At 48.2% G+C, this 12,046-nt stretch overlaps 1 protein-coding gene across 2 annotated transcripts in view; it reads left to right on the top strand.

Moving 5' to 3' along the window:
• Positions 1-12,046, top strand: part of LOC138580224 (solute carrier family 2, facilitated glucose transporter member 3-like) — a 187,827-nt gene that overhangs the window by 161,505 nt on the left and 14,276 nt on the right. The gene's annotated exons all lie outside the window — the stretch shown is intronic.

The following is a 12,046-nucleotide window of genomic DNA, read 5'->3' as shown; positions in this document are numbered from 1 at the left end:
GCTATACAGTATACAGTATAGTGAGCGGGAGTTGCGGGGGACACCTCCGCAGCTGACCCGGGAAAAAAAAGTAAAGGACCCTGCGGCGCCGGTTCCTGATCACGGAAGTGGAAGGGAACAGGCATTGCAGGGACCAGCATGAGAGGGAATACTAGGTAAGTAGGAGTGTGGGGGGTGTGGGTAGCGGTGTGTTGGGGTGTGGGTAGGGTGTGGGGGTAGGGGTTTGGGTAACTCAGTAATGTTCAGGGGAGAAAAGACCGAAGATTATTTCGAAAAAATAATCTTCAGTCTTTTCGCCCTCAAACATTTCCGCCTCGGTAAATCAACCCCAAATCTTATAAAATATACTGTCATTTAAGGCACTGCATTTATGAGTGCTTTGGTTGACAACATATTTAAGGACACGGTAATGTCCTGCAGCGATAGATCCCTGCACCATGATGGCCGCGGCCAACATGCATGGGCGTAATTATAGGGGGGGACAGGGGGTTTTGTCCCCCCAACTTCTCTGGCATGCCTTTTTGTCCCCCCATCTTTTGGAGGCAGGGCAGTGGGGCAGCAATCATCCATTATGTAATTGGACAGTGCAAGCCCGGCTGGGGTGCTCAGCCAGGCTTGCACTGTCTCATTACCTAATTCTGAGTTGCCAGGCAGCCGCGCTGCAACACATTCAGGGCTAGGATGCCCTGCATTACTCCGTCCCTCACCCCGCCTGGCCTGACTCAAAGTCAGCAGCCAGGTTGCAGAACTGGGTGTTGCAGGGCCTGGCGCCTGTGCTGTCACGCTAGCAGCAGCACTTCCGGGCGCCAGCTGCACAGAGCATCGCTTTCCGGGTTCGTGTTCATGCGACACACAGACAGGAACTAGGAAGCTCCTGGTTTCTGTCTGGAGGCGCCTGAGTGTGAAGAGGTTAGGTCGGTGTAACATGAGACGAGGCCCGAGCAGCATTTGAAAGCAGAGCAGAGGTACTTTAAAAAAAAAAAAACAATGTTTAATTGTGTTTATGTATGTTTGTAGGGGAGCTCTGTCCAAGCCCTCTGGGTCAAAATACATGCAAACTTCCTAATTAGCATAAGGATTACACCAACAGAAGTGACTTTACAGAAAAGGACATTGGAAGGTGCATAATCAGTATTTGATACTTGGAGGCACCATGGAAGGGACTTTAGAATAAGTTGCCATAAATAAGTCAAGTGACAAATAACTTTGTGGTGGAAAATACCTAAATTGCACTATTGTTATATGTGGAGCAACTCTATAGTCATTAGGCTTTTCCATTATAATAGCATGATAAATTAACATAAGCTTTGAAGTGAATCAGAATCACTTACAGCGCTGCAGATAAAGCACAATGGCCCTCATTACGACCCTGGCGGAAAGTAACTGACCTGACCGCCATAGCGTAAATAGCGTTTCCGCCATTGCACGACGGAGTAAAGTGCGGCTAATTCCGACCCATCGGGCACGAGCACTACGCCATGGCGGAAGTGCAAAGTCCGCGATGGCGGAAATGTCCCCAAAACGCCCCTCACCGCCGTCGTACGGCGCCCTAGGTGCAATTCCGCCACCCATCATAGCGGTCACCGTAATGAGCGGCAATCGGAAAATACGGTGACCGTAAATATACGGAAACGGAAGTAAAAACATGGTCCCGGAACGGGAAACAGCACGCCGTACACCTATAAAATCAGAATTCCCACACAACCATTAAAAATACTACCCTGAGACACATCCCAACCCGTCATCCACCCTAGTGAAAGCAATAAAAATGGGAAAAGTAGCGAAAAAAGCGTGCGACCGCAAGCGGCAGGTCCACTTCTCCCGTGAGGAACTCACCGTGCTCACAGAGACCCTCCAGGAGAATGCTGCCGTCGTCTTCTCGACGCAAATGACCAGGACGGCACTTGCGAACAAGAAGGCCATATGGGCCCTGGTGGCACAGCGGGTAAGTGCGGTGGGGACCGCACCCCGCAACCCACAGCAATGCAGAAAGCGATGGGACGACTTGCGGATACGCGTACGGAGCATACTATCCGCCAACCGTAACATTGCCACAGCTACCGGGGGAGGATCGGAATCACCCATCAAGTTGACCCCCTGGGAAGAAATCTGTGCCTCCACCATTGGAATGGAGAGTATAGAGGGAGTCGGAGGGATGGAGAAAGGAGTGCAGACATCCGAAGAATCAGGTAGGTGGCCCAAATAAAACAATGCTAAATCCACAATGTCCAATCATGTGAAGTACCATGTGTCCACATAGTGCAACAGAAACACATGGCCAGGAGAACGTCCACATACATTGGCCTGATAGCGCACTTTAAAAGTCACATTAAATACATAAATAATTAAAAATCCTAAAAACACCCTCTACACGTGCAGCAGGCACACCCTAACTGCAGGCTGCAAAACAACTGCATCCTCATTCCACACAAAAATGAAACCACCTCCAAGGCCCTGACCCAAATCACCCTCAGGTACCACTCCAATGCATGTGATACATTGCCATTCCAATTTCCACAGACCTATTAATAACGGTCGCCCTCCTTTACTCCACCACAGGGTCCGATTCAAACGACGAGCTCCAGGACACCCCTACCAGCACACCTGCAAAGAGGGCCAAGACCAACGGCCAAAGACCCTCCACCTCAGCTGCACGGATCAAGACACGGCAGCAGCACAAATCAAGTGGCAGCACACAGGAGGGGACTTCAACAGGCACCCCAGCAGCCAGCATGCCCACAACAGCACCACCACAGGTCCCCCCAATGGATGCCACAGAAGGCACTGCTTCTGGTGGCAGCAGCACCAAAGGTGACACTGCATTAATGGCAGCATGCTCCGACACAGAAAACAGTGATGTCGATGTAGGATCCATCCATGACCTGTCTCAATCCCCCTGTTTGTTTCATCCCGTACACCATGAGGATACCACGCAGGGGCACCCACAAGACGACGACTGGCCATCCCCCACAAGCCCTGTGGCAAGGCAACATGAGGTGATCAGCCCCTCTGTGACACCACCGCAAATGGCCATGGCACAGCAGAGGCAACAGTCCCTCGACCAGGTGATCGTGCAACAGCAGCAACTGGCCACGCTCCTCAAGGACCATGCTGATGAATGTGGGGGTACTAAGGCAGCCATAGAAACATCAACTGAGACACTTAGGGCAGAAATGGAGAGAAGTACAGAGACACTAAGGGCACAAATGGAGAGAAGCACCGAGAGCCTGAGAGTACAAATGGAGAGAAGCACCGAGAGCCTGAGGGGGGAACTGCATGCGACGTCCAAAGACGTATGTGCTGAACTTGCCGCTGTGCGCCGTGTGCTCACTGAGCTCTCACAAACCCTTAGGGACATGCATGGACGTGAGCAGGCAGAGACATCATCCGTTGCAAGTTCCGTCCAGGGCAGCCCCCAACGTAGATCTGGGAGGAACCTGCGCTCCACAGGCAGGGGTGCCCCTGATACCCGGAGAGGGGGCTTGCAATAGCGTCTGCCCACTGACAATGAGCATCTTTGGACACTGGTGTTCGGGGGGGAGGTAGGAGGGTGGAGGGGGTGTGTTGGGCTCACTTGGGTGGCGGGTCGATGGGGTGTGTAACATAATTTCACATATGCTATAAACATTGCACAATCATCCAATGAGATGTGTGGACATTGATCTTTGTGTACGAGGCCTTTATAGGCGTACAGTCCATATTGTGCATGTTCCAGACACACACAGTGCCACAAGTCCCGTGTCCATGTATCAGCCACCAGGCCTGAGTGCTAGAAGCATGAATCTATGAGAATCTGACGAATTTCACGGCCCTCCTGTGCCTCGCGGACTCCTTGAGGTGCTGCCACAGCCCCACCCTCATCATGACCATCTTCAGGTGCTTGCAGTTCTGCGTCAGGGGGCATGGGCACATTTCTACGTACGCACATGTTGTGTAGCATGACACATGCCATGACCATCTTTGCAACCTTCTCATGGCGGTACAGGAGTGCCCCGCCAGACCTGCTGAGGCAGCGGAAACGAGTCTTCAGTAGGCCGAATGCCTGTTCTATGACTACACGGGTACGTGAGTGGGCATGGTTGTAGTCCTCCTCATGCTGGTTCTGTGGGTTCCGGAGTGGTGTAAGGAGCCATCTCTTCAGTGGATACCCGGCATCACCTGTATGTGGACAATAAAGGATGTTTGTGGAATGACATTGCTACGTACGCACCCCCCCCTTCCTGCCAGGTCATTGCCGCATCACATACCCCACATTATCATGCATGAAATGAGACTCACCGAGTAGCCAGGATCTGTTCCCTGCGTGTCGCTCCATGTAGCGTGGTATTGTAGAGTTCCTCAAGACCATAGAATCATGGGTTGATCCAGGAAATCGTGCACAACAATGTGTAATGATCCTGTTGGAGTCACACACCATTTGTACATTAAGAGAATGAAATTGTTTTCGGTTGCGGTACTGGGCCTCCATGGCATGTGGGATGACCAATTCCACATGGGTGCAGTCGATGGCAACAATGCAACCCGGTATGCCGCCAAGTGCATGGAATCCCACTTTTGTGTTCGTAATTTCCTGCTCCGAGCGTGGTAGAGAGATGTAGTCGTCTGCGTGCTTCAGGAGGGCATCGAGCACTTGCAATAGTGTCCGTGAGAACAGTGGCTGTGAAATGCCATGCAACTGTCCGACTGTGTGCTGGTAGGTGCCTGTGGCCAGGAAGTGGAGTACAGACACCACCTTCAGTAGGGGTGGGATGGCGGTTGGGCTATCTATCATGCTGACAAGGTCAGCGTGTGTCATGTCCACAATGGCGGTTATGGTGTCCCGGTCCAAACGGTAGAGGGTGTGGATCTGCTCATCAGTGAGGTTGAACGGATGTGCTCGGAGGCGTGGGATTACGGGCTGCCTGCGTGGTGGTAGTGGCTGTGCTGGTGGGCCTTGCTGGCCCTGCCTTGCCCTCCTCCTGCGTCTCCTCTGTGCGGTCGGTTGTTGTAGTAGTTGGTGTTCGTCTTCTTCTTGAAGTTGGAGTACTTGCAGTGCTATCAGGTCCCCCAGGGCCAACATCGCTAGTCCTGCCGGTAGCATTTTGGAGTGTGGTTGTGGGAGGGGGTTGGGTGTGCAATTTATGTGTTTTCAGGCTGTATAGCCTCCACCTGTGGTGATTCATTCCACCTGTGCAAGCTGCAATCCCCTTTGGGCGAGCACGTCCCGCACACAACGCTGCAATTCGACGCATGGCATCTTGCTATTACAATCATGTATTTAATCCCGATGGCAGTGAAATATTGGTTCATATGTTCATTCTGCTATGGTCCCATTGTTTCACATACTATCTTTGCAGTCGCGAACAAACTTGTGAAGGGTCAGTGGAATGTAGTACTCGATTAACGCTGGACCCTCATGCAGCACTGTACCGAGGTTCACCGACGGGCGGGGCGTCCCATTTGTGAGTGAAGCCAGTTGCCATTTTCACACACTGCCGCACTACATGGATGGATTTGTGATTTCAAGCGGTCACAGATGCCTTTTCGACGTGATGTTGCAAATGAGGAATTCGAAGGACAGCGCTTTCGGTTTTCAGCTAGCGGCGAGGAGACGCCCACAGGTCTGACTGCAGATATAAAGTTCTATTGTTTAATGTCCTTTGGACAGGGGCCATGGCGAGAATGCAATGATTGATATGAATAGTATGGGATGCGCAATAGCGTAGTGGACAATAAGGCAGGACGTTCCCAAATACATGTTACTTCACAACACTGGAATTCCGGGCTGGAGCACAGTGGATTTTGCAGACTGCATTACGCACAGACTCAATGGAAATTTCACATGTTATGTGAGTAAATAATCAGGCGTTTTCATACCGGGATGAGGGAATGATGTATGGATGCATGGACAGATGATTTAATGGAGAGTTTGCCATGTACAGGGCTTTTTGGAATCTATCCACTTCCCCTGCGCTATGTGATGCAGGGCTGCCATAGTGGGACCATCGTCTATCTGCCCTTGTTGAACCCTCCCTGTCTCGACGTGCCTTCCAACACTTGTGTCTATGCACGTTACTAATCCCATCTAATGGATTCTGTTTTAACAGACGCATGCACACAAACACTCGTTTGTAATAGTGTTTTCACCTCGATTTATATAGTTATGATTCGCAAGTGAATTTTGGGTGGGAATAATCCTTTTGTGTGGGCTAGCATGCATATGGCTGTGGATTTAGTGTGATCATTGAAGTGAGTAATTCAAATGAAGTTCTGATGCCCATACTATTCTTTTTCATTTCATTTGGGTGACAGGTATCTCCTCCCCTTTTGCCGCTGCCATCTGTATGCCACTCCTGCAGATGGCTTTTACTCCCGACACCTGCTGCTTCGTGTTAATCAGTGGAGCACCATTACGATCTTATGGGACGATCGCCAATGGGCCACATGCCCTTACGCAGTGCTAGTGGCTAGGAGCAACATATCGACCTTTCAGCTGGACTAGTGCCTACCTAATGGGATGGCCCTGCGGTTCTAGGCGCTTCCATGTTGCCTTTTTGAACGTGAATGTAGCCCCTGTGTACCATGAAGGAACAGGGCGTCACACAAGAAGAAGCTGGTCATTTATTGCGGATGCAGCCCACAATAATGAAATATATTTTGGAGTTCATGACCTAATAGCTGTATGGGCTTGGTGATTTTGTTGTGCATTAAATTTTGATTATGATATTGACCGTGTAGCGTTATTCTTTGCAAGTAATGTAGCATATTCCTATTTGTGGAGCGATGTATTGTGAGAAGATCTGCATTGGGTTCCGCCTTCTGAGTATAGTTGAGTGGTACTATACTGGGCGCGTTTGCCTACGAAGCCCAGTGAGGTCAGGGATAGGGGCTGCCATTATGACTGTTTTAATGATGTCATGCTCAGGGGCGGGGGATTAGCTTTTGTGTAACAGATGCCGGTCAGCCAGGTGGATTGGTGGAATGATGTGATTATCAGAATATGGCTGGTCACAGGTGCCTGTGTTTGCGTGCGTTTCTTGGAGGGAGACTGTGGTCATGTCCATTGGAATAGCTTCTGTATTCGTGCCATCTGTGCCCTGCAGCTCCCATTGGCCCCTCTTGAGATGAGCCTGGCTGCTCAGTCACTCTGCCAACTTGTGTGGTACATGCTTATGCTGATGGTTGGTTTGTTTACTGGCAGGAGTACAGGGCTGGTGCAGTCTCACTCAGGATACTGCTTTGAATGTTGCCTTACACTGGTGTCAAGCGATGGGGGGCCTGTTTTTGTTTGTCTCATATTTCAGTTCATGTTGCTGGACTTGAACCTTCACATGCCTGTGCTGCATCAGTACGGCAATGGTGCCATGGCAAATATGGATGGCCACTCACAAGGCACTTGGAGCCCCTAGATTCATTTGTTCGTTGGCATGCATGGGTGACTTGTACATTTCACTGGTTGCATTGTGACTTCATTGCACCTACGAGGAGTTGTGCAATGTGGCCAGGGAGTGGTGTAAAGGCACTCAGTAGGGCCTTTTACGGTTGGTTCGCGATGCCGTACTTCTCATCATGGCGGAATGGTACTTTCCGCCATGCTTGATGGCGTTAGGTATATGTCCGCTAGGGTCAGAATTCGCGTACCGTTGCGCCATGGTGGTAATTACGGTTTGGCATGGCGCGCGTGCGCGTACTTGGTGCAGTTAGCGTTGGCGTTCACTACGGTGTCGCTAATGGCATCGTACTTTACGGTGACGGGTCATAATCGCACCGAGCGCTATTCGATGGCGGTATTGCATTTCCGCCATCGTTTTTCGATTTCCGCCAGGGTCGTAATGAGGGCCAATGTGATTAAATAATTTTCTCAGGATCACACACTTGGTTAAATGGTGAAACTGGGATGTGGACAATTTAAGCGACCGTGCACATCTTTCCAGGCTTAGTTGATATAGATATATTATTTCATGTGCTTATTATTTGTATAATACATACAACATATAATGATTTATAGCAATGCATTGGAAGCAAACCACATGACATAATAAACGTGCCTTTCATAGTAAAATAACCATACACTATATACATTGTCATAGAAATATGTTGAGCAATTGGAGTATGGCTTTAGTTTAATTCTCCCCATTCTGCATGCAAGGTCACAATAGCATCATGCAGATGTGAGCCTAACAAATCCTTCTTGTATTTTAAAGCCATAGTAATTATTTCATAAAGTATGCAACATTATGCACCCTTCTCACTTCCGATTACTCCCTCCCATTCCCATTTCTAAAGGGACAAAAGTCCCTGCTAATAGTAGCCCCCCACTCCTGTCAGTGCCTAATGGCTCACATTGCAAAACTCTATTGATACAGAGCAACGTAAGGACCCTCTGCTGCCCGGCGCTCCTTGGAACATTGTCCTGCCAGCGGGACACCTCTACCATTTGGAACGGGTAAGGTGTCCTGCTGCCAGGACAATGAGTGTGCTGAGCAGGAATTTGCTCAGCACACATTGGGCCTCATTATGATACTGGCAGTAGCCGCGCTGGTAAAACCGGCACAGCTGCCGCCGGTATCATTTTTTTTCTGGTGCCCGCGAATGGGCAATTACCGGGTCATTATGGCCTTGCAGGACCCGGTAATTGCTCATTCGCCAGACAATATTCTTCCCCATTCCCATTGAAGCCTATATGGGAATGGGGAAGCCAGATGAACCGGCACCATTACTGAATGGTGCCGGTGCATCCGACATGCTCTGCTCGCGGGTGCCGGTACGCCCGCCAGGTCAGACCTGGCGGGTGAAAAGGCACCCGCGAGGAGAACTCGTAGTTTGTCGGTCTGGTACCGTCAGGCACCATTACTACCGGACCGGCAAACTTATAATGAGGCCCATCGTCCTGCCAGCGGGACTCTTTTTACAGTTGGTACCCTCTTTGAGGTGCCAAATGGGAGAGGTGTCCCAATGACAAATGTCCCGGTCTGGCTCTTAAAAGAGCTACGGGGGGTGCAGCTTGTCCACCCCCTTGCGACTCTCCCGCTCGGTACTCCACTGCTTGGAGCCATTTGAACACAGGAAAACATACCTTCATTTTAATCAGTCAGAATCTTGTAGAAAACATCTATCAGCACGTAGACATATAAGGTGCTGTGCAGAACCCACAATTGGAAATATATGGCATTTAAAAAATTTATACCAATTATACTTGGTCACCCACTGCACTGCATTAACCAATGGTTTCTGCCTTTGAATGAATGGAAAAATCAGGCAAATTGCTGACATTCCAGTGAATCTGTTCCTTTCGGCCATGGCTTTATAGTTCAGCTAGGTCTAGTCAACCTAGCCCAAAATGTCAGGTATCAGGGGGTGATAAAGTCTGGTCTGCTCAATGGACGTTGCGCCACTGTTTCCATGTGTTATTCTAAATGTACATATAAATGTTGTGTGCACACAGTGTATGTCAGTGCAGGTGCCGGGTGCATTTGTGTGTGAGTGAGAGTGTGTGCAAGCATATGTGTGTTGACTTTTGTGTGAATGAATGATAAATAATGCATTGTTTGTATGTTCTAGTGGAATTAAGTTTGTGAATGTTATGTTGTGTCACTGGATGCATGGCAGGCCGGCCGAAGATGTGTGGGGGCCCAACTGAATTTTAAAGATATGCCACTAGTCTTAGGAAAGTTATAATAGAGAGTCAGCAATGGACTCTTGTGGTATAGTAGTTTAATGTTTTCCCACAGGGATTTAGGTTGTTTGACCGACGTACAAAATCACGGCGGAATTAACCGTAGTCATTTTTGCTGCGAATAAGTTTTTACCTCGGTACAAAAAACCAAACCCATGTCCCCTCAAACCGCCAGTACACCCATAAACTTCCCCACTTAACTTTTCTCTATCCTCTGCCTCACCTGTAATCTGCAGCGTCAGATCCATCAGTTTAACGCGGGTCGGATCTGACGCTACAGCGTCCCTTTTTTTCTTTTTTTTTTGTTGGGTCCTCTGCCACCAATGCTGAGGAAGCGGGCGACACCCCCACAACCGCCAAAGCCAAAAATACCGAACATGGGCTGAGGGGGCCACCCCTGCAACCACTGCTCTTCGTGTTCGGTATCTTCGGCTTTGAACTAATGGTGGTGACCGAATTCGGTCAAATCTACCATTCAACCACATTTTTTGTATACAATTTGCCCAAAACGATTCCTCAGAGCCACCATCCGCCTTCCCTTCACCCCACCCCTCTCCTTCAGTTGTCATGACCACCCCCCACCCACATTTTCAGCAAAGTTACTCCACTGCCAACATGATATGCTTAAAAGAGACATATGTCCAACAGGCCAAAACGGCCGGCGCCGGAATGCCATTTATGTACAGTTAGAGGTCCTATATTACCCTCTAGTGGTCATTTATGGGAACGACATAATCCTACCGGACCATTGAATTTGAAAAAACGAATACAGTATCGCGTTCAGAGGACTGACCTGTTGAATAAGGCCTCAGATCATGAACAGCTTAAATTCAGGAATGCGTTAAAAACTCGAATGTTCCAAAAGGTCTTGAAGCCTTGATGATTAGTTCTGATTGGCATTTTATTTCATTTATTTTTAAGCAAGCCGTTCACTGTAATTGGTTATTTACAACGCGCCTAATGCCCAGAAGTGGTGAAGGGCGGACTCGGGGATCAAACATCTGTTGCTCAACGTTGGCTTGTTTCTAATGTGAGTTTGTTGCCACTGAGCTATCTTCCCACAACTGTAGCTAAAAGTCAATGTATCAGGTCATCTGAAATCAGTGGTCGAAGTGTACGAAAAGAAGTAGTGCAACTATGTTCCCTACTGGCCTGCACCGCTCACCACAAACAAGTTTCAACTTCTTCCTGCACGTTTATTTTAAAACGAAAACGTTCTGGAACGGTTTCTTTTTAAAATAAAAGTATAGGAACGGTAAAACCTAAATAAAAGAAGTAGAGGAGCACCGCTCCGACCGCTCCCGCCCACTTCGACCACTGTCTGAAATGCATTTCTTCTAAATGTTGTAAATAAATCTACCCTGTTATTAAGCTTTTTAGCACTTCCTGACAAACATTCTCCTGCCCCCAACCCTCTTTTACCCAAAGAGGCTGGACGCTTCTCTGTTATGCATGCAGCATGTTAAAAGGGTCAAAATAAGTATAGCTGCCATAATGCATCATTATTACTAATATTTTTTCAAATTGATTTAAAATAATGAACCTTTTGAAATAACAGTTCACTCGCTATTAAATACGTTTTTTGTTTTTGTACAAGTACTTTAATGCAGAGTAGTGTAATGGGATGTCGTGTTGGGGGCTGAAAAGGGGACGCTTTGTGGAGAAGTTTGTTTACGTTTTATTAGCACATGGAGATTGTTATTGACCTCCCCTCAGCCAATCAGCAAGTTCAGTGTGCAGTCAGTAACTACTGGCATTGACTGCCTTCTAAACAGTCTGTCTTCCAAAGTAAACAGGCAAACAACAATGTAATTTCTAGGCAATATTTTATTCAGCAAGGCACTTCCACTCTGAGAGGAGATTTTTCTGCTCCAACATCCTATTTAACACTACAAAGAGAAAGCCAAAACATGGGGAATTGCTTTTACTTTGAATTGACACTAATGTATGCTCATGTTAAACCTTTGTTGCTGGTCGTTATCCTGCAATAATGACCCCTTCCTTGGTATATAAGGCTATATTAGCTGCAGTTAACCTATTACCATCCAAACAGCTGCCTTAGTGCTAAATCTCTCTAGGGGGACAGCATTTAGATGGGGGAGAGACTTAACAGCATCATCAATAAACCCGCAACCTGTCAGACAGCTGGTTTTGCAGGCTGAAACATCTTTTTACAAATTACCTTTACACTCGCAGGCTGCTACTGTGGACGTTACTTACGTAGATGTAAACCCCTGCGAATTACATCTTCCCTCTTCATATCAATAGATGTTGATTCCAACTCAATTATCTATTTATTGTTGTCTTTTCATGGCAGGTCAACTCTAAGCAACTAAAAAAACACCAACAAAGATGATGGAAAACACTTTGCTAAAATCTGGATAGGAAACC

This window comes from Ambystoma mexicanum, chromosome 3p (genome assembly GCF_040938575.1).
Source record: "Ambystoma mexicanum isolate Mex_15411 chromosome 3p, UKY_AmexF1_1, whole genome shotgun sequence".
In the NCBI taxonomy this organism is placed as follows: domain Eukaryota; kingdom Metazoa; phylum Chordata; class Amphibia; order Caudata; family Ambystomatidae; genus Ambystoma; species Ambystoma mexicanum.
Note: the sequence above shows the minus strand (reverse complement) of the source record. Positions and strands in the feature narration are given on the sequence as shown.